This window comes from Stegodyphus dumicola, chromosome 8, assembly GCF_044657685.1.
Source record: "Stegodyphus dumicola isolate Sdum_Otavi_A_Nest chromosome 8, ASM4465768v1".
NCBI classification, from domain to species: Eukaryota; Metazoa; Arthropoda; class Arachnida; order Araneae; family Eresidae; genus Stegodyphus; species Stegodyphus dumicola.
The window spans coordinates 130,691,072-130,714,442 of record NC_140775.1 but is presented as its reverse complement, the minus strand read 5'-3'; the positions used below and the strand labels follow the sequence as shown (position 1 = coordinate 130,714,442).

Below are 23,371 nucleotides of genomic sequence, written 5' to 3'. Positions count from 1 at the left end.
TTCACCTTAATTAAATAACTAAAGGAAAGGGAATTACAGTGAATTATTTAATGCTATATAATTAATACGCTGTAGACTATAATTATTAATACACACCTATTTAAGCTTAGTAAATTTACAAAATATATGCAAAGCTCGAGTTCAGTATTTTTTAACTTTCAAGAATTTGTTTTAATTTAGAATTTTAATTCTTGTTTAATTTAGAAGAGAAATTATTCTAATAAAGCATTACAAGATTTGCGTTTGATACATAGTTTGAAAAGGAAAGATGCAAGAGAAATTTACTGGATTGTTATAATATTTAACATGAGTATTATGGCATATGTTAATAAATACGTATTAGAACATGAATAAAAATGGGGGGGGATTTCTTTAGCTTGCATTTATCATAAAAGTGTTTGTTTTGTATCACAAACTAAATTTAAGAAGTACAGGTCAAACAGAATTAACTAAAGGAAAACATTAAAGTGAGCTAGTAAATAAACTTAACTCGCATCTTGCTAAAAGTTAAATTTACTATGGTTAAGGAATAGCTAATGCTGCATATTTTGCAGCTAAATCGTATGCTCTGTTTACACTCATACTGTTTGAAGATGGCCTTAGTACGATTGCCCTCGCTCGTGACATCACATCAGGGAAGAACCTCTTTGGATTCGGCCTTCTCCCATCAAGATGGCATTGGTTAAACGCCCCAACCCCTAGAGGCAATTCAAAAGGCTGCTAACCTGTCGGTCAAGCCGACGAGCTACGACTAATCCGAGTCGACAGGAATATTCAGCAACTCACATTCCATGTCTTCGTCCTGGAGGGATGGTAAAACATCTGCCATCAAAAGGGGGCCACGACCGCGGACAGCAGAACGAGTCACGGTTAGAGTTGACTTTAAGGTACCCCTCGTATTATCGCGAAGTTGTTGTTTCATTTATCACCAAGTTGTTGTTTCGTTTATCGTCAAGTTGTATCATTAATGGTAACCTGAGTAGTTGAATGTTATGGAAACCCTATACAGTCAAAAGTCGTTAATTTGGACACCCATATCCGGAATGATCTATAATCCGGACCTCAAAGCTAAAAAGCTGTGTTGACACATGCGCATAGGCGTTTACGCGTGCGCGTAAGACCTTTTACCACTGCGCATATGCCTGTGCGCAAGCGCAGAATACGTTTTCGCGTGCGCGTTTTATGTATAACGGACGGTATAATCTAAAATTATCTAATTATCTATTTCAGTTAATGTTGATGATTGCGTTGTTCCTTAATCTTCGAATTGGATCTGGCTTATTATTTTTTGCAGACTGTAAGAGCAATTTTATAAAAGTAAACTTGAACTTTCGATTATGTCAAATAGAATTTCCGATTCTGGAGCTCCCAAAGGATCGTACAAAACGAAAGTATGTTTCAATGTCCATCAAACAAAAAGTGGAATTGCTGCAAAAAATGGATAAAGACATGAAGAATGTGACAGAGAGGTTAGTGAAAACGAAAAAATTTCGATTGACAAGTTAGTCGGTATTCTCGGCACAACAATTAACGGGACTTGAACAGTGGAACTTTGTAACTGAACAAGAAATTGTGTCTGTTTATAGAATTAAAGAGAAAGTATTAACACATAAAACGAAGCAACTTAAAACAACTTACATTGAAAGAAATGTTTAATAAAGTAAACAAATAAATATTAAGCTTTTTTTTTTTTTTTTTTTTTTTTTTTTTTTTTGTAAATTTTGATACCCTTTAGATTATAATTGTTCTTTATTTCATAAATTAAGGTTTCATATTTTTAATTTTAGAATTTCTGCGTGCCATCTTACGAGATTTAAACTGATGATCTATAATCCGGAAAAATCGATAATCCGGAATCGCCGAAGTCCCGACGAGTCCGGATTAACGACTTTTGACTGTAGTTACGTAATTATTTGCATTATTCTGGGAAATTTTGAATCATGGGATAGTTTGCAAGGGCTTTTGTGGTGTGTGTTGCTTAGGAAGTACACTGCTTGTTTCATTGCTTAGACGGTACAATGGCTGAATGTAGTAGGATTGATTTGATGTTTCTGTACGATTTGGAACGAAAGGGGAAAAGTGCAATAATTGACTGGTGTGTAAATGAAGGTTTACTTAGTAGCCATAGTCCGGAACTATGTAGTATATTTTTTACTCTTATTTTTGTGAATTTCTGTGGCGAGACCGATATATGGATTGTAGTTCAGATAATTTTAGGAAGTTTTTGGATGCTGTTAAGGAATTTTGTGTGCCACAGACTGAAGACAAACAAATTTCTAAATAAGGTAAGGAGATATTTGCTTTGTGTAGTGCTAAAATACATAACAGGTTTTTCCTTTTTTTGTGTTATTTTATTGTTTTGTTTAAAATGTAGTTTATTGAGATAATGCATTTTTTGTTTGCCTCTACTGTAGAATTGGGTGCTCCTTTGACTTTTTAAGTGAAAATATATCGATGCGTACATGGACAACTCAAGGGAGTGCATAAAGCATAGTTTGTGCAATTCTCTGATGTCTTTTAAAGTGAAAATAGGTCGATGTGTACATGGATAAAGTCAAGGGAGTGCACAATGCCATTTTTATGCAGTTTGGAGATTTTTTTCTTAAATTAAAATAGGTCTATGTGTACATGGATACTGAATTTGTGCAATTCTTTGACCTTGTTCTTTTGGCATGAGCAATTTTTGTGCCGAAAATCGCCGCTATGGAGGCCAAAATAAGTCAAAGAATTGCCCAAACTCGGTATCCATGTACCACCAAAAATCGCCAAGAGGTACCCTAAAATATACTTTTATCGAAGTCACTTAAACACTGTCAGACAGACCGGACAACCAATGTGGCTGGCTAACACTACATTATCGTATACAGAAGTTGGCTTTAGGCGCCCCCAGGCAGAAACCAAGGAAGGATATGAATATGCAGTTTTGAGGCTCCAGGCGCGCACTGGAAACCTCAAGCAGTTTAAAGGTTCGCTGAATTCGCCAACTCTATTGACAGGGGTGTTTTGTCCTGGACAACCATGAATATGTGCTGAACGGACAAGAAAGTACCATATGGTCCCTGTCGAGCCTGAAACAGCCATCGCCAGCGATGAGTCTAGTCCGGTGGAGACTGATTTTAAACACCTGCGGCCCAGAATGTCCAGGTACAGATCCTAATCAGTAGCTTCCCAGGTTTTACCTGAATCGACCACTGGAAGGACGATCAAATAAGACAAGAATTTCCCTGTTCATACAGGCAGCGAGACAAACTGCTTGATTTAATGATTACCTGGCGCCTTTTTGACTCGCCGCCATTGTGCGCAGCACAGCCTTGCACCTATTGTCAGTGCTGGCCTGCATTCTCTCTTGCAATATTACTTAAGACGAAATGAAGAATAAAACAAAAGTATACTATGCATCATTATTATTAAAAACTAAATTGTGACTAGAGCTGACTTCTGGAACATTCAGATGTTTTTCCACTGAAGTCAGACAGATGACTGTCCTTTTTGATTTGAGAATGTTTTCAGATATATTACAACCAGAAGGTAGCAAAAATGCATGCAATAAGCCTGAAAACAGCCATGAAAGGCATCAGTACAAAGGTGAAATTATGGTACATGGTATGAGCAGGCATCATTCTGAATGGCCACACTAACCTACACATTTTACAAGTGTAACTATGAATGCTCAAAGATGAGCAGGGGCATAGCTAGAGAGGGGCAAGGGGGGGATCTGTCCCCGGGCGCAGAATCCAAGGGGCGCCAAACTGATGTTACGACATTTTAGAATTAAATGTTTTCCATCCTTGGCAAGCAGTAGGGAGTGCGAAATCTTCAGTTGTCCCTGGGTGCTGAAAACCCTAGCTACGACTCTGAAGATGAGGTTCCTGAACCTTATGTCAAGTTGTTTAGGGGGTACAGAATATGCGTGGAATGCCATCACAAGAGCCCCACTTGCATACTCCTGGAGCTTTAAGGGGCTTTGCTCATCATTAATAAACTTTATTACTGAAGAAATGCATGGACAATGTAATGCAATTTCTAGAAGTTTGTAACACCAACATTTTCCGTCCTCAGTTTATATCACATTTTCTATGCTCTTATTTAAATTTATTTTTTCTGGAAATAGGCAATTTTGTATTTTAAAGGTATGGCAAAATAAAGAACTTGTGCAAGTTTCATATTCTTAGCCGCAAAATCATTCATTTAAATTATTTTCTCCTTCAGAGTACTTCTACATATCTTAACCTCTTAACGATCATACAATTTTTTAAGCAAACAGTTAAAAATATGCCCAAGAAAAACTGTTTAAAATTAAGTGTATGAACAATATATGTATCCATCTTTAATTTTTGTAACTTTTAACTGGAAATCAAGAAAATTTAATTTTTCAGAAAAAAAAAAACCCAATAATCAGAGTTAAGAAATGAATAGCTTTTAACCTTTTTGAGGTGTTTCTTTACACTTGGAAACTCAGAAATTACAGAAATATCATGGGCACGAGAAACAGAGGGCGAAACATCGCTTCATAATTTTGATGAGAGAGAGAGAAGGAAAGGGGTTAAAGAATATTTATATGGTCCCTTTAACCGAGTTATATTTTTTAATTTAAAGTAACTGGCAATCACATATGTAATTTGTTACACAGGTTTAAAAAAATATACATTAAAAAATGCAAAACATCTATAACACTATAAAATATTTATGCCATTTTAATCCGAAATTTTTCTGGCTATTTTCACTTATTTATTTCTTTCCTTTATTTACTTTTCTAAGTTTTTTTTTTTTTTTTTTTTTTTTACTCCAATATATTAATCAACATTCTTAATAGTTTCTGAACCATCTTCTAAAGTTTCTGCTAATTTGTTAATATCTTCATCAATATCCATTTGAAGAAAAAATTTCCTCTTGCTTTATGTAATCAGTTTTTCCTAGTTTTTGTTCATCTTTGAACTTTCAGATTTAACTAAAAATTTGTGTTCTAGAAAGCTGCACTTATCTAGAACACGCAACAGAAGTTGCTTAATCTTTAATCATTTCAGTGTTGAGAATAACTATTCAGTGATATACTAGGCAATCAGACATATAAGCTAAATACTAGGTAAAATTGTCTATTTTTAATATCTTTTATTACCAGAGGAATCCCTTTCAATTTTACATACATGTGAATATTGAAATATTGCAAAATTAAAATAGAAAATAAAGGAAATAGAACTGCATCAAGAGTAGAAAAAATATGTTTCGTTATTATCATGGTCCCCATTATTTAAAAGGCAGGAGCCTTCTTGTTAGTAAATTATACTAAGCAGTGGCAAACAGCCGAACGATCACCAGTCCTAACCACAGTTACTTACAGCTGCCCAAAATACTTCGTCACAGTTCATCAACATGAGAGCTCTTGACGTCATTTAAATGAAGGTTGTAAAATAATAAACTACAATAAAAAATTCAGATAACTTAATTTTCAAAATTTTCCTGAAAAGTTTCTATTAAATATGAGAAACCCATTCTAATCATGGATGAAAACATTGTCACAAACAGACATCATGTATCGCACTTATTCACGGAATACTCACTATGAAATTTTGGACCAAAAACATTTTCTCCTTTACCTACATATATAAGTTGGTAAAAGGAAAAAAATGGAAAGACTGTAGTCAGAGCTTAAATTGCAATTGAGCCTTGCTCCGGTACTTCTTAATTTTTGGGATAAATCAAAATTGTGGGCGGAGCATACTGGAGCCCTAAATAAAAAGGCTCCTGCACTTCTTTTATGTAACTGAACAACAATTTCAGTAGAAATTTGGTCTCGAAAATTTTATTTTTTGCAATAAAATTATATTAAAAATCACTTATTAAATTTTACTTTAGCTCTTTACATTTTAATTATTTAAATACTTAAATCTTTAAGTATTTAAATAAATAATAATTAATTAGAGCTAATCTTTGGAATATGGTAACAGGTAGTTTGGCGACATTTTGGTAAGGCGATAAAGGTTACTAGCTAGGACTTTAGCGGTGTACATGGATATAGTCCAGAGTGCGCACAATGCCATTTTTGAGATGTTTTTTTTAAGTGAAAATAGGTCGCCGTGTATATGGATGATACCGTGTATGTGCAATTCGTAAAAACGCGGCAAGCAGTGGGCGATTCTGCTCTTTGTCCCAATTTCGTACCTAATCTTCGTCATGATTAAGCACTTTCGTGACATAAAAGTTCTAGCATAAGGGTAATTTGGCTAGCAGCTTGTTGGAAATGTTGAGTAAAAAAAAAAAAAAACATGCCTTTACTTCGTGAAAACAAAATGGCGTCCAAACAAAAACTAGCAGGTTGCTGTAGCAGGGTTGGTCGCCAAATTTTCGCCAAAAAATCGCCAATTTACCATGATTCAAAGATTAACCTTAATTAGTTTTTATTAAATTTAATAATCGATAAATATTAATTATTAATATTGATTAGATAATTAATAATTACTTTGATGATAACTATTTAAATTTTAAATTATTAATGATTTTATAATGGTCATTTTATTTATTTATTTACTTTTGTTCCTCTTTGCTGACGATCTTCCATAGGGCTCCGGTACTTCTAATTTTAAAAATTAAGCCCTGACTGTATTACTGAATGAGTACTTTTTACGTTAATATTGCTTATCATACACAAAGGAAGTTATTCAAAATAACAAAATAAAACGTAAAGAAGCATGATAATAAACTCCTTGAAACGCAAAGGAGAGAAATTAAGCTTTCTTAACAGACATTTCTGGAGATTATACATTAATAATACCGTATATAAACAATATGCATATTAATAATAAACACACTGTACTTTACCTTTTGCACAATTTACTATTTCTGCTAGTAAAAATTTACTTTTCTATTTCTGAAAGTAAAAATTTACTTTTCTGAATATTTTTTTAACAAAACTTCTCATCGAGAATGTTCATGATATAAACAAGATAAAAAGCAGTTTATGATTTTTGAAGTATTATATGATGTTATTAATTAACTTGCATTTTAATCATTTAATGTAAACTGGAAGAGTTAGGCTTAAAAGACAAATCGTCAATAAGTTATACAGCAACACAAACTTGAAAATATTTTGATTTTTACTCAGATAACAATAAAATATAAAAGCAAACAGACAACAATTAATATGAACTTACCTTACAACTTTGCATCCAAAAAGAACCACTTGATCTTCAAATTCGCAGAACAAAGCATGCGGTATTCAGAATTGCATCACTTCTGCGGAAGAATACGAGTCATTTTACTTTCTCTTTGAACTAGCGGTTTGCACGGATCAAAAGTCCGCGAAAGAATATAGTTCCATACATTTTCTACATCATTTCGTAATGAATAGCATATATTCTACCGTATTTTTCTGCATCTTATAAGTAAGTTAATGTGCGATATTTAATGTTTAGTAACGATGAATTTTTTTTTTTTTTTTTTTAAAGTACATTGGATTAAAAAGTGCAAACACTTTGGATACGACCTTCTAAGACGTCCACTTCTGAAAGTAATCAATATTTTTGTGAATATAAATAAATAATGGTATTGAACATCACTTCTAAGGAGAAATTCTAAGAGACTTCTCAGAAGAACATCATTTCTGAGAAGACTAGCTCTACAAAAGACCAGACAATCTGAAGGGTGATGTCACTAAAAGTCCCTTTCGCTGAGAAATTTTCGTATGATTGTATTTCCAAAATATAACAGTGTACAACATTGAAAAGCATAGAATAAGTATCCATTTATTTACGATATATACTTGAATTTAACTCACTAATTTTGAAATGCAATTCCTTAAATAATCATACAACGTTTTGCTCTAATTCTATAAATTTAACTGAGTATATTTCCTCCAGCTGCCTCTCAATGATACGATTTAAAATTTCATTCTTATCGGAGACAGTCACTCTTTAGAAGAGCTTACGATCTGCAAGTGACCGTTAATCCCATAAAACTCTTAGTCACTAAAGCGTCGATAATAAAATTATGAAAAACCCCAAAATTTGGAAAAACCTTATAAATAGCCACATTTTAAGAGCTAATCTCTCAGCTAGGAATACATAAGTGCTGCGATCTACCGGCAGTGGTAAAAATGAATTCTTATTTATGATTTGTGTAAAAAAACATAAGTGCTGCGATCTACCGGCAGTGATAAAAATGAATTCTAATTGATCACTTGCGTAAAAAAAAAAAAAAACCACTGAACATAAGCTTGCGAAAACACAAATACGTTGAGGGGGAAAAAAACTGCGAAGTCTTGTAAAATATATTCACGCAAAAATATTATGCTCATCCGTCACGTTGATCACTCAGCTACAAGTTGCTGAGTACCAATAAAGTAAATGCAAAAACAATCAGCAATACTCTTGATCAAAATTACAAATATTTATAACATTTACGCATCGTTACCGCACTACCACCTACGGTTGTGATGCATTTACCAAGGCCGTTTATGCATCCACTAGTTAGTCATAATCTCCAATTTTTCTGACAATATCATGTGAATATTCTTCACACTTTTTATAATATTATGAACTATTCAGGTGAATTAAGAGCTATTCAGGAGACTCCGAGAATTTACATCGACTTAAATAATAATGATAAAACCATGGAACTTTTAATTTACTGTGGTTCTAAAGCTGCCCTAGAGGCAATACTGCAAGGACATTCAAGACTCACCCAGGATGTACACCAACACCTAGACACAATCAACCAGATAGGAAGAAAATGCACTATGCAAGGGATACCTGATGCCCTTGTTGGAATCGATGAAAACGAGGCAGCCAATGAACTGCTAAAAAAGACAAAAAATCTCAACAACTCAATCCCCGTCACTCTTGAGGATGCTAATGTCATTGCCAGATATAGACTCAGATGACTATTATGAAGGCCATCAGATATGTGAGATTAATGCAAACAGAGAAATTACAAAGACCATTATACTAGACTGGGTGGTGTTGGTGGTGGTGGTAGTAGATTTATGGCGCAAAGCTCAAAAGGCCATATGCGCCAAACACAGGATTCCTTAACATATAAACTATAGCTTTACGTAAAAAAAATCTAAAGACAACAGCACACTTTTAAAATCGAAGCAAGTAAAAAGATATTGAAATGATGGGATGAAAATGCTGATTATGACTTTGATAATGAGATATGCAGTGTAGATATAAAATCCTAAAACATCTGATTCATTAAAATTCCAACATAAAATCTCAGGACAAAAATCAAATTAAATAATAGAAACCTGTTTCTTTCAGGTAGTGAAACAAATTGTTATTGACCTCTCTTCCGATTAAACGGTTGAGAGGCAGGTCGCAGCAATTAAAATACGTCTCACGAAGACTGTTAAAATATGGACACTCAATTAAAATGTGATAGACTGAGAGACAAACATTACAATTTGCACAAACAGGCTCATTCTCAGCTCTCAGAAGGTAGCTATGCGTCACTCTAGTGTGCCCAATTCTAAGGCGCGTTAAAAGAACTTGCTCCTTACGATTGCAAGTATAATGCCAATGCTCTATTTTAGCCTTCACCCTCCTCAACTTGTTATGAATCTGAATGTCCCAAAGTTGCTGCCATTTATTGCTAATTTTCTCTTTGATGACACAACGTATATCTCTAAAAGGGATGAGGCGGCCGGACATTTCAACAGCAGATTTCGCTGTGATGTCCGCCAGCTCATTGCCCTTTATTCCTGTATGTCCGGGGACCCAGCAGTACAAAATTTCATATCCACACCTTGTCAATTTAATATTTAACTTGAGAACATCCACTATCACAGGATTCTCGGTGCTACAAAAGGATTCTAAAGCTTTCAATGCACTGTAGGAGTCTGTATATACAATGAATTTTACATGGTGCAGCGTTGAGATGTACGAAAACGCATAGTATATGGCAGTCAGTTCGGGGTTAAGACAGAGGAAGCGTCGTGTAAACGTGTGCCTTCCATGTGGTCACCGATTATAAATCACATGCCAACATGGAAAGCTGACTTAGATCCATCCGTATATATGGAAACATAACTCCTGTAACTATGCTGTGCTCAGCAAAAATTTGTCTGAACATGATGTCATTAGTGGTTGTTTTTCCGTAACTGTGGAAAATGTCAAGAAACTGGATTTGTGCATTTTCCCAAGGTGGGATCTCAAAATGCTGTACTGCTTGTGGGGACATATCAGACAAGGAGAATTCTTCAATGAGACGACGAACCCTGACATGAAAATAAGGCACACAGGATGGACGTGCTTCAAATAAAAGGTCACAGCTATCATCAAGTAAACACAGTTTATAAGGATGGTCAGGTTGAGACAATATATTAAAATACTGTAAAAGAGACAATTCCTCACGCCTCAAACGGAGTGATGGCTCGTGACAGTCAACATAAAGGCTCTGCACAGGAGATGTCCTGAAGGCTCCAGAACAAATCCTCAGGCCCTGATGATGAACAGGATCTCGTTTTAACGACACTGAAGACCGAGCGGATCCGTAAACAGCTGAGCCGTAGTCCAGTCTAGAGCGAACAAGAGCTCTGTAAATGCGAAGCATGGAGCAACGCTCTGCACCCCAGGAGATGTTCGTCAGGACTTTTAAAATATTTAAAAATTTGGAACACTTTTTTCTCGAGTTTAGGACATGAGGAAGAAAAGTCAATTTTCGGTCGAACATCACCCCTAAAAATTTTACTTCAGGTGCAACTGGAATCACAGACCCATTGAGGTATAATTCAGGCTCAGGATGGAGACCTCGCTTTCTACAAAAATGCACGCACACTGTCTTCTGTTTTGAAAACGTAAATTCTTGTCTTTTTGCCCATTCCTGGATCCTGTTCAAAGCGATCTGGAGTTGCCTTTCATGTCTCATATCCGCACCTCGACAGCTAATTTGTAGGTCATCAACATATAAAGATCCTGAAATGGCAGGAGGAAGTTGTTTTAATACAGAATTTATTTTTAGGCTGAACAGAGTTACACTAAGCACACAGCCTTGAGGCGCACCCTCTTACTGCTTGAAAACATCCAACAAAACAGAGCCAATCCTTACTTGAAAAGTTCTAGTGTTCAATAAATTCTGAATGAAAATTGGTAGGTTGCCGTGCAAGCCACTCTCGTGAAGATCCCGAAGTATACCGTATCTCCATGCCTTATCATAAGCTTTCTCAATGTCAAAGAATATTGAGACAAGGTGACTTCTTCTGACAAAAGCTTTTCGAATAGTTGTCTCTAAAAGAAGCATATTATCTACGGCCGTTCTCCCCTTTCGAAAACCGCTTTGATAAGGCGATATAATATTATTCTTTTCCAAGAAGTACACTAGGCGGCTGTTTACCATCTTTTCAAACAGTTTGCAAACACAACTGGTAAGGGCAATTGGCCGATAGTTCCGAGGGATTCCTCGGGTATTTCCCTGGCTTAGCAATAGGAATGACAACAGCTCTTTTCCATGCACTGGGGAAGGTATGCTTCTTCCACACCCTATTGTAAAGAATGAGAAGGGCAGTCAGTGACTTATAGGATAGATGCTTCAGCATTTCATAATACACGCCATCCAGACTCGGACAAGACCTATGAGTCTGTAACAAAGCTCTCTTTAACTCTAGCACAGTAAAGTCTCTATTATAAGGCTCAAAGGTGGAAGAGTTGAAAGCGATAGGATTTCTCTAAGAGTGTTGCTTGATAGAAAGAAATGCAGGTGAGTAATTTCTGCTGGAAGAAACGGCAGCAAATGTCTCACCAATAGTATTCGCAATTTCTTCTATGGAGCTAATCACTCGGCCATCTTTTTCCAGAAAGGAAAGTGAGTGGTCTTTATATATTCCGCATGCTTTTTTAACTCTTTCCCAAACCCGTTTACTAGGCGTAGAGGATGTTATTGATGACGCATAGGAAATCCAGGAATCCCTCTGGCTCTGCCTTCTTACTTTTCGTGCATTCGCATTGGCTTTTTTAAATGTTATGAGGTTTCGCAGAGTAGGATATCTACGAAAAATTCCCCATGCTTTTTGCTGTTTTTTCCTTGCTTCATAACAGTCAAGATTCCACCGTGGTTTCGTATATTTGAGCATTTTTTCCTGATGTTCTAGGAATGGACAGCATAGCTGCCTGAATAATTGTATTAGTAACAGCTTCAACAGCATCATCAACATGCACATCTTCTACCATTTCATCTGTCAGCTCTGCAACGGAAGAGAAGAGTTCCCAATCTGCCCTGTCCAGAATAAACCGAGGAAATCTCGACACGGGGTTTGCTCCTCTTCTTTCAAGAGACACAAAAATGAGATAACGATCGCTGTTGTACAGGTCATTTCCGACACTAAAAGTGCAAAATGGCAACAGAGATGGTGAACAGATGGCAAGGTCGAGAGCGTGGAATGCCCTTGAAGGCTCATGGAAGTATGTATCCTGCCCATTATTCAGGAGACAAAGGCTATGATCTTCGATAATCTGCTCAATTTGTCTTCCTCGGCAATTTGTATCTTTACTACCCCAGAGCGGACTATGGCCGTTAAAATCTCCTATTATGATAAAAGGCTCAGGTAGCTGCTCTTTAAGATCATTTAAAATTCGCTGATCAATGTGCTCATTTGGAGGCAAATACAGAGAAACAAATGAAACAACAATATCAAAATTTATTTGAGTAGCGACAACTTGGAGGGAAGTCGTCAAAGAAAGTACATTTGAGGGATAATCCAGTGAGGTGAGGAGACCTACACCTCCACTGGCACGCTCACCTGCAAGGTTATCTTTCCTGACGAAAGAAAACCTCCGAAGTTTTGCATGTTGTTCTGGTTTCAGATTTGTTTCCTGTATTGCTAAGCACACGGGGTGATCCGCATTTATTATAGATTTGATGTCAAGCAAATTTCGGTGGAAACCGCGAGAGTTCCATGAGACGAGGGTGGCCATTATGAATGGTTTTTGTTCTTTCTGTGCTGTTCTTTTGTTTTTCGTGGAAGTAGATGCCTGGGAACTTCAAGACCCTCTTCTACTTCTATACTGTCTGAATCCGCAGATTCAGAAACCATTCCATCAAGAGAGCTATTGCTGGAACTTATATTTTTATTTGATACTTTTTGTGTGATAGTTTTGGGTTTGCTTTGAATTACTGTTTCTTTTTCTTTTCTTTTCTTTTCTTTTTTTTTTTTTTGGTACTGTATGGGTTGGGTTTTCTTTCTTTTGTTTGGTGGAGTCTGCATACCAAGTGAGGTTTGGGTGGCAACTGTACGAGATCTTTTAAGAGCATTGGCGTAAGATGTATTTGGTCGTAGTTGTGTGCTTTGGACTAATCTTCTGGCTTCGGCGTATGATATGTTCCTAGTAACTTTTGCAGTCTGCACTTTTTTTTCTAATTTCCATTTTGGGCACAGGCGTGAAAATGCTGGGTGCTCACCTTTGCAATTTATAACACAAAGGCGCAGCGGTACAATTTTCAGAATCATGGCCAATCTGTGAGCATCGGGCGCATGTGAGGCTGCCAAAACAAGACGTCTTAGAATGGCCGAAACGCTGGCATTGAAAGCATCGCATAGGGTTTGGAATATAAGGTCTTACAGGACAATTTAAATATCCGGCCTTAATATTCTTAGGCAGATCAGGCGTGTTGAAGGTAAGGATCACGTGTTTTGTATCGATCAACTTACCTTTCTTACGCATCTTGATCCGCCTAACACCGCAGACATTTTGGTCAGACAGCTCGGATGCGATCACTTCTTCAGAAGCATACAGAAGGTCGAATCCCGATATTACGCCGCGACAATAATTCAGTGTCTTATGTGCTGTTACTGTGACATTCGCTTGTCCAAGTTTGGTTATTTTAAGTAAAGATGCAGACTGAGTTGCCGAAACGGTATCAATAAGGAGGTCTCCAGAGCGCAGACGCTTTATATTTTTCGGTTCACCAAAACAAGACTGGATGTATTTATTTATTACGAAAGGAGACATCTTATGCAGTTCGCCAGAAGGACTACAGATAACCAGAAAACGGGCACTATTGTTAGGATGTTTTTTATTTGTATCTTTTATTTGTATGTGTAAGTACTTTTTTAGCAGATTTTTCAGAGCTGGTGCTTTGACCGACTTGACCAACTTCGAAGTCTTTAATAAAAAATATCTGAGAGTTTGCCATATTGAAGAAAGAAAAAATTCGGGTCCGACGGCCCCGCCCACCACGGGAACACAGATTCCTGTGTTAGGGCTAGTCGGACCTATACGCAAACTGAAGCCCCACAGTCGGCTTTCCCGAAAGCAGGTACTCCCGAGAGCTTATCCCCAAGCCACTGACACAAGGACTAGTGACCAGCCGATTGACACCTATGAGGACGACTAAGGTGTCTCCCGTTTAGCTGAAGCAGAGGCCAAAGCAGTGTGTTGGGGACAGTACCTTGCCCCTCAACTACCAGGACCCTCCTTTCCAAACACACGGGTCTCCACGCACAGCAAACACGTGGGCAGTTTTCTCGCCACTCGAAGACTAGAGACAAGGGCTGCTCCAGTCTCTCATAACGAGCCCCAAACTCCGTAGAGAGAAACCACGACGGAGAAGGGAAGGGAAAAAGTTCCAGCCAAGAGAAGAGGAGACGGAAAAGAGGATAGATCACTTGGGCTCCAGGATCGTGACACCCGTCTCACCAAGAATATGATCTTCTGAAGGGCTAGGGTACCTCGGGATTGCCACACCCGTACTCACAAAAGTGAGCCCCTCTTGGTATACTAGACTGGAAGCCTGCCATTTTAGAAGAATGAAAATTAATGATATAGGTACCAGATCATATAAACTTGTACAAACTGCCCCGAAACGGAGCTTTCTCCAGAACACATCTTCACTTGTTTGGCAACTTTTTGCAGCTCTCCAAAGCTTGGAGGAATTTCCTTTAAAAGGAGAACTATTTTACTTCCTTGTACGAAGTAAAAAGGAAGTATTGTACTCACGAAAAGTTTCAGGCAGCATATTTCAACGAAAATATCTATTTTGACCGCTATCGAATGCAATTTAACGATGTTTTTGCGTGATATCTGTACGTAAAAACAGAATAAAAGACTCTTTTCCTCCAAAAAAATTATAAAACTGCTTTAAAATGAATTCTGAAGAGAATTTTTCGTGGCGTCTGTACGAACGTATGTACGTACTTACGTATCTCGCATAACTGAAAAACGAGTAGCCTCAGAACGACGTTGAAATTTTGTATATAGGACTGCTATAACATGTAGATGTGCACCTCGTTTTTGGTTGCAATCGGCGCGCCAAACATATATAAATATATTTATATATATATCCACTCTGTTACCTGGCTCAGTGATCTCAGTTTCTTTACTCTTATATGTTTGTAAATTGTACATTTTTTGCTTTAAAAATGTTTGAATTATGTTGTTCTTATCTTCCGGTTAAGGTAGAAAGAATTATCAACAATTTTAAAGTTGTTTAAGTGCCGCTAAGCCTAATAATATTTTTGATGGCGGCCATTGCTTTTTTATATTTGAAACAGCAGAATAGTGGATTTGTTGCCAATCTAGAGAAACTTAGCTTCGCAACAACAAAGATAACGCCTTCATTTATCATTGCGAATTAAATCATGCTTTATTTTGACTTTTTATGTATTTTTGCCTTGTCGCGAAGTGAGAACTGAATTAATTGAATGAGAAGTACTCAATCGTCTGTGAAAAACTGTTTCTTTTTTGTTTTGTTTGCTTAATTTCTTTTATACATCGTTCTAGCTTTATTATAGTATTTGAATAGAACATGTGGCAACGATTAGATAATTCTTTAAGTGATATAAATTTTGTACATTCTGAGTTATAATATGAACGAAATATAATACTGTTAAGTGAACCTAGCGCCAGAGTGTCTCTATGTTAAACAAATAGAGTGAATTTTAAAGAATGCATTTATTCTATTGTGGTTTATGCGCTGTCGTCGAAATAGATTTAATTCAATCCAATAAGTTTAAATGAAATGCAAGAAAAACTGCGTATAATTTAATATTTCGTACAAGGAAATGTGGTGCACACATTAGATTTTTTTTTATAGTGAAAAGACTGTGGAAGTGGCAAAAGCTGTGATTTCCACGTAATCGACCAATTAGATCTAGCAGTAGCAGTTACGCAGGTACTGCGTAGGACAAATAGTTTGTAAATCAAGAATTCGTTTCATACTAGTTGCCCACCCGCGACCGAGCGGTAAAGTCGCTAAACACTGGTATTTCGGTCTGCGGTTCGGAACCCGTTAACTGGATGGCTGCATATGCGTTTTCGTATTTTTCTCCATGTGACCGTGTATACGAGCCAGTTCCCTAAGAAAGTCCTCCACGAAGGCATCTCTGCGCTTAGGGGGGGAATAGCCCTCGAGGCTTTGCCATAATCACATTCACTGACGTTTCGTACTAACAGCAAGAATAGAGTTCCTGCCTATGATGGTATAGGTAACCATCAGTGCTTCATGAGCCTTGTCACTTATGTTAGTGATATGACTTTTGACAGTCTTTCATTAATATATATCACTAAATATTTGACAGTATTCGTACGTGAAACCGTAACTCCATTCATGCATATTTCATCAATGTTCTGTCCAAGAGAGCGTTTTCGAAAATTAATTACTGAGAATTTTCTGTTCATTTATTTAAATTTTCCGTCCTTTATGCAAGGTGAAATGTAATAAATGAAACTCTAGAGCTTGTTTTTCGCATGATAATTGCTGACAGACCTCGTCAGAACAGCCGCATTACCAACCGCATTCTAAAAAAGGCAGGGCTTGCATGGAATGCATTTTTACTAGCTTTAGGGATTTTTACAGCTCGACGTCTTGTAAGTATGTAGCATTAACTTCAATAGTGTTTTATACAGAACTTCAAATCATATAATACTCACAAAATGATGTTTCTATTGTTTTCAGGCGAACACTTCAGGTATTATGTTTCAGAGGTGATTCGCTTTGAAGCCAGTCATGTCTAAAACAAAACTACTAAGCCCAAATACAAGCGTATTCACATTATAAGGTATTTCTCCCACTTTCTTAACGTGCCTTCGTGGTGTAGTGGTTCTGAAAGCTGGGGCGGTATTCCAGAGGTCCGTGGTTCGATTCCTGGCGAAGGCGTTAGCTAACTTTTCATCTTGCCTGCTTTGAGGGGGGAAAAAAAAAATCCTAATGTCTCTACAGTGGCGTTCGAACTAAAAAGGTGTTGGATGAGATTTCTCCACACCCAGGATTTGGCGATTGGGTCCCCTAAAAAAAAACCCAGTCGCCCTTTAAAAAGGGAAATATATTAGGTATTTCTCCCACTTACTTAGCGTGCCTTCGTGGTGTAGTGGCTCTGCACGCTGGGCCGGTATTCCAGAGGTCCATGGTTCGATTCCCGGCGACGAAAGAAGGCGTTTGCTAATTTTTCATCTTGCCCGCTTTTTAAAAAAAAAAAAAAAAAAAAAAAAAGGTTTGCTAATTTTTTATCTTGCCCGCTTAAAAAAAAAAAAAAAAAAAAAAAAAAAAAAACACTTAATGTCTCTACAACAATAAAAATGGTTCAACTACAAACCGCTTTTTTGAAAGAAAATCTTTAGAAACTGATTGTTTCTTAAAGAAAGAAATCTAGCATTATTTATATGGCTTATGAGCGGCTAGCTATGTAAAATGGTTATCATAAAAATATGTAATGATTTAATGAGGCCAGCTAATGTATTTTCATAAAAAAATTAACATTTCTTATTAGACATCTCATGATTTACTTGCATTTTTATTTAAATCAGTCACATTCAAAATTAGGAACATATTCTTTTATAACTCCATATATTGTTTACTTAGAAACGGGCCCACTAAACTTCAAGTTAAATACTTTACGCTTTACTGAATGGCAACCCGCTGATGCGTGAAAGATTAAAGTATTTTATTTAAGGCGGTGGCAACACAGTGCTTTTAAGTAATCTAGTTTATTGTTAAAAATTTAAAGACAGTATGTGCTATAAGGTAGCCAAGAAATTCCATAAAAAAGCTTTCTTAATTAATAAAAAATGTAGTTATGATTATGATACATATGATGCACGTAATGAGAATTCCCGTAATGTGAAATACTTATGTCTACCATCAAATCCGTCTGCTCAACAACCTTGAAGCAAGAATTTAAAAATAAACATTTCCAACAAACGATTTTAACTGGTCCTGACTTAGAAATTAAGAATTTACAATATTTGCTTCGTCTCAGTCAAGTAATATTTACACATTTCTAATTCAGCTTATGTATAAAGTACTTTCGGAATTTTAGGCAAGACGAATTTCACAATAGGTACTAAATTCACAATATTACAATGACTTTCAAGAATTCAACACTGTACTAACACATTTACTTCTCACACTAAACATTTTACATAATTTAATAAGTGTTTAAAAATTCTTAAAACAATTAAATCTGTTAACTTTTCAGAAATGATTCTGTTGATCATTTTCCGCTAACACCATGCGTCTAAGTGTATCCGCATTTTTAATTTTGGTACCTGGTCTAGGCTCAATCTTGTAGTTCAACGGTAGTACACATAAATACTATCTTAATAACCTCGTAATAATAATGATAAGATTTGCAAAAGAATAAGAATTTATAGACATGCGAGAAGTTAATGATCGTCTGGTTTAAAAAAGGTCAGCCATTGAAGTAAAATCTCAGTTTTTTAAGATCATATAAATTATGGATACACTCTCATTCAATCGTATAATTAATCGTATTATCTCTTCATGCAATAAAATTTCTTGCTAAAATAAAGCACAGGGTGCTCTTCATTATTGATTTGCTACGATAAAACAGTCCCTAAAGCCACGTCTGATGTAGCACATCACAATACAAATTCTTTTTTTAAAATCAGGCGCATGAAGCACTGGTTTAGTCTAACTCCCCTTTTAAATCCGTGAATATTCCCACAGTTTCCGTCCCAGAAAATCTTTCCCTTCTTAGCTTTTCCCTATAAGGCGTTTATTAGAGAAGCAGTTATCTTGAAGTAATCTTTCGTACTGTGGCTGTAGTAGCCGGTCAGAGCCAGAAACGCACGCATTTGGGTCTTTGCTGGGTGTCCTGGGAAGTTCTGATACTAAAGTGTAGGAAGACGATCCGATACTAAAGTGTCCTGGGAAGTTCTGATACTAAAGTGTAGGAAGAAGATCCTATCAGATCGGGATCTAATTCGCCCAAACTTTGTGTTTGAGATACCGCAAACTTGCACTTAGAGGGCTTGATTTTTAGTTCAGCCAGACAAAATCTTTAAGACCTCGGTCACGTGCTTCAAGTGTTCCGCACATTTCGATGAAAAATCCTCGACATCGTCGAGATAAGAGACAGCGTAACTTTAACATGCCTTCAATAATTCGTCTATCAGTTTACTACAAAAGTTAGGTGCGCCTTTAACCCAAAAGGCATACGAAGTGGTCGACAGCTTCCAAAGGATGACATAAACGCAGCTTTTCATTGAGCCCTTAATGAAATTTTCCAGTATCCTTTCGCTAGATCTAGCGTCTTTATATACAGCCATATGTACTTATCGGAAACAATCTGCTCTACCCGTTCCTCAGTATTTGACAAAGAGAAAATTTCGATCCGAATCACAGAGTTCAACTTCCGATAATTTACACAGAGTCTCGGATCTTTTCCAGAGGCATCTACTAAAAATCATAGTGAGAGAATAACCTGCTTCTCCTATCTCGATCACTTTAAGCCTGAGCATATTCTCAGCTTTTTTATTTTATTTAAGACTTGCCTTTTGAGATGCCTTATACGGTATGGCTGGGTTCGTCGATGTTAATTCCAGCCCAAGGTTATAACTGCAGAATACACTTGCATAAAGTTTTAAACAACACTCTTAGCTGATTTATCTTGGCTTCTGAGAACCGATTTTCCAAAGCGTTTCTATCCACAATTTCCTAACTATCGAACACTCCCGGCTTATTTCACAGTGACGGTACATCTCAATCCGATCTTCTTTTGTTCCTTATGATTCTTCCCCTTAGATGATTTACATCCTCGGGCCTTCGATGGTAGGATTTCAATATGTTGATATAATAAACCTTCAATATGTTCTACTTTCACGACATAATTAGTCTCTCATTACTTGGTTTTTACAGTACTAGGGTCCTTCTAGTGTACTTCAAATTTTTTGGATCGTGTGGGAATTTAGATCAGAACCTTATCACCTTCTTTAAATTCGCGTTGGACCGTATTATGGTCATAACAGACCTCGCGTTTCTTTTGCATTTCCGCCATTTTCTTTACCACTAAATCTCGAGAGATTCTCAAGCGATTAATGATATCGAACACATGTGTGGTTACAATATTCCTTCCTCTAGCGGCTGAGTCCAATATTCATATAACAGAACTTCCGGCGTCTTCAAATGTTTACCCATAATTTATTTCGAGGGAGAAAACCCAACAGAATCGTGCGTTACTGGTTTCAATGCCAGCAAACACTCACAAGAGTAACGCTCCCATTATGCTCTTGAATCTATGCACAGTATCTGTAATATTGACACTTTTAAGAAACTTCTCTACCGGATTTGACTGGGGACAGCACACTAAGCTGTGATTTATTTTAATGCTAAAACTGCCAGAATTCTCAAAAATCAGGTAAGTGGCTGGTGAATTACTTTCCTAAGCTTCTTTCGGAAAATCGATACGGCTAAATACTCGTAACAACGCTCTGTAACAGCATTACCCCTACCGATTCTATATCCGGGTATTTCAAGGTCAAACAATTACATTTATTATGTAGCTATTCTCCTTATCACTATATGGTAACAGAATACACGAGTCTGTATTATTTACTTTCGAAAACACTTCTCTAATAATTGGCCCAAGTTTTAACGCTGCCTTTAACTTTTCCTTAGGTTTCCCCGATCTCTGACATATATCGTAGGAAATTATAAAGTCATCAATTTCTCTACAACAGTTCTGCCAATAATAATAATAAGCTAAACTATCCCTGGTTTTTATCACACCGAAATGGCTAGACCACGCATAATCACAAAATTCTAGAATTTTCTTCCTACACATTTTTGCCACTATTAGCCATTTACGGGGTTCCCCATTTTGATCCTTCTGCCTTCTATACACAATCTCGTCATTAACACTATAATCTCGCAGAATGCCTTCATGTCAATTTTTTTTTTACCTTTTTCCAAATGGGATTTAATGTCTCATGTGCGTCCTAAGCGCTTTTTAACTCTTCTGACGAATATTAATCAGAGCTCTTTCTGAACCTGTGTACCATTTTATGACCTACTCAAGACCCATTTCTTAAAATTCTACCTCTTCCCTGTTGTACTCAAAAGCCAGTTTACCCTCCATCTTCTGAGAATTATGCTCACTGATTTCGCCTCCCGTCTTTTCTGATTCTCTCTCGAGTTCTGAAAAATATTTCCTTACCTGAGATCGCGTAATGACATTTGCTCTCTACGGAAAACCTTTACTGTTTTCGAAGGATTTTATGCCCTCGAAGACCCTGTTTTCTAGAATGTAGTGTCCTAGAACAAGGAGAACTTATCTATTACCACTGCCTTTGTAAGGAATCACCCAAAATCCCCTTCAACCTATATTTCAGCAAGGGGCAGGCACCTAGACTCCTAATCTAACGGTTGACAGATCCGCATTACTTCACAAGTTAAAATTACGCACAGAGGAATTCGTTATGACATCGATAGAAGCTTCCGAATCACGTAGGACTAACAGTATTTTCCATTAAAACCGTCTTGCTTATGTATGGCTCTAACTATTTTTGTGGACTGTCATGGAAAGCTAAGTGGATCAATATCGCTTCCTGTTTCTTTTCCCATAGTGGACATGTGGTTAAAAAAAATGTGAAGACCATTCACATTCAAAACGTCGAATCGGTTTTCGCCGTTTTTTTCTCTACTGCCGAAGTTGAGAGTCGCAAATGTGAAGACGATCCGCACTCAAAACATCGGGAGTGATTTCCACTTCTAAATTCTTTCACCTTCCTTGTCTTGATCATTTAACGAAATTCGATGATTTCTTGGGAGACCGTTATTTTCTTTTCTCTTCCCAATTTTTAGTCTCATTGGTCTCGCAACTTGAAATATCTCACTTAGTAGCGACTAAAATTTTATTGAAATCCTGATCACGGTTTCAAAGTTACCTAATTGAGCTAACACGAGCGGTAATATAATATTCTCCCATTCATTTCTGTATTTCTCTTTGGCTTCGGCACTCGCGCGCTTTTCCACCTGGTCCGAAATGATTACTTCTTCCAGCTCAGAAAAAGCATTATCTTCTGAAATCCGTCAAAATACGTCTGCATTTCACACATAAAATCTTTCCACCTATTGTTCGGCTTCTTAGTACGATTTCCAAATTTTTCCCTAAACGTTTCTGGGCTTAATCGGTAACGTTGCAAGAAACCCGTTTGATTTGAGCGTACTCTTGGGTTTCTCCTGTAGCTTCGAGAATGAAGACCTTTATTTATGAACAAAAATACAGAATAAAAATCTATTTGCAATGAAAATCATCAAAGATATGTCTTTTCCTGTCGAGAAATATCCCTCTCGTCTCACGCAGTTCGTCAGGAACTCGTTTTCACGAGTTGAACAAATAAATCTAAAAGCAAAAGTCTCCGCTTAGCCGGTGCTTCTCCCCTCTTATGCTAGCACTACAGTGAAATGTCCACGTCTGACTTTGTGACATTCTGGAAGAAATATATCTGAACGTTCGCCATGTAATTGTTTTCTGAAACCACGCGCAAACTTTGAGCCTAACTGCTCACATCCGTGTAGAACACATGAAAATTCGCTGTCTTTACAATATACTTAACCAAAACAGAATCTAACCTCATTCTAAAGTACGCCCAGCAAACTTAGCTTTAGCATTAGCGTCGCCAGCAGACTGTTCCCTTCAATCGGCAGGGCAGAAGAATGCAGGCATAACTCTAATACTCTTATTGGTAAATCTCTAAAACTTTATAGTAAAACTGTTTGCCACTTAAATCAACATAAATTTTGGAATGAGAGGCGAAAAGAGGCAGAAAGGAAAGAAGTCAATTAAAGGAACATTTCGATAGGGAATCGAGGTAGCTGTCGGTTCAAGATAGCGGAGGGCGTGGGACATGTATCTGCTTACCTTTGTTAGACACTAGGTGTTTCCGTCCTCCATCACCTGTCACCTGCCTTGCACAGAAATGTTGCAGTCACAGAAAGTCTCCATACTTAATAGCTACTTGTCTACTTTAACGCCTGACTAAATTTTCTAATTTAATTACATTTGAATTAGAGGAAAACGACAAAAAAGCGCTTTCATGGCAACTGTAGCCCGTTACTGCGATGTGTTGGAAAGCCGTATAAAAGAACAGGAATAAAATTCTGAAATACTCATTAATTTGTAACTATTTCTTTTGTGATCAATTGA

At 36.9% G+C, this 23,371-nt stretch overlaps 1 protein-coding gene across 2 annotated transcripts in view; it reads right to left on the bottom strand.

Annotated features, from left to right (window-relative positions):
• The window catches only part of LOC118185950 (ATP-dependent RNA helicase DDX19A-like), a 103,778-nt gene that overhangs the window by 27,901 nt on the left and 52,506 nt on the right, over positions 1-23,371 (bottom strand). The window contains exon 1 of one of the 2 annotated variants that reach the window (XM_035355924.2): positions 7,149-7,709. The exons of the other annotated variant lie outside the window; for it this stretch is intronic. The gene's annotated coding sequence lies outside the window, so the exon portion shown is untranslated. Of the gene's footprint in view, positions 1-7,148; positions 7,710-23,371 lie in introns of those variants that run through there. 2 annotated transcript variants of the gene reach the window in all.